Here is a 257-nt window from a genome sequence, read left to right as displayed (position 1 = left end):
TCGCTGCATCCCGAACCACAAGCCCGCTCACTCCAACAAGAAGCAGCAGCTGCCCAGGTAAGAGGACAAAGTCCCTGGGCACCGGGCTGCAGCCGGACCCGAGGGGGGGAGAGGGAAATGCAGGGTCTCAGCTGTGACCACCGCTGTGGCCACCATGTCTGGGAGCACCCCAGTGCTCAGTATCCCGCTGCCTTCTGCTCCCCCACAGCCGCTGGTGACACTCACCTACGGGGGCACTAGCAAGGGGGACGCCAGAG

General features: G+C 65.0%; 1 protein-coding gene across 1 annotated transcript in view; it reads left to right on the top strand.

Annotated features, from left to right (window-relative positions):
• Positions 1 to 25: 25 nt before the first annotated feature.
• The window catches only part of LOC104074729 (beta-crystallin B1), a gene marked incomplete at its 3' end in the record, with an annotated part of 4,349 nt that continues 4,117 nt past the window's right edge, over positions 26 to 257 (top strand). Inside the window, exon 1 of the mRNA XM_009574951.1 lies at positions 26 to 57. The remainder of the gene's footprint in view (positions 58 to 257) is intronic.

The sequence above is a fragment of the Fulmarus glacialis genome, unplaced genomic scaffold (assembly GCF_000690835.1).
Source record: "Fulmarus glacialis isolate BGI_N327 unplaced genomic scaffold, ASM69083v1 scaffold40323, whole genome shotgun sequence".
Classification (NCBI taxonomy): domain Eukaryota; kingdom Metazoa; phylum Chordata; class Aves; order Procellariiformes; family Procellariidae; genus Fulmarus; species Fulmarus glacialis.
The sequence above is the reverse complement of the archived record's forward strand: the minus strand, read 5'-3'. Positions and strand labels throughout refer to the sequence as shown.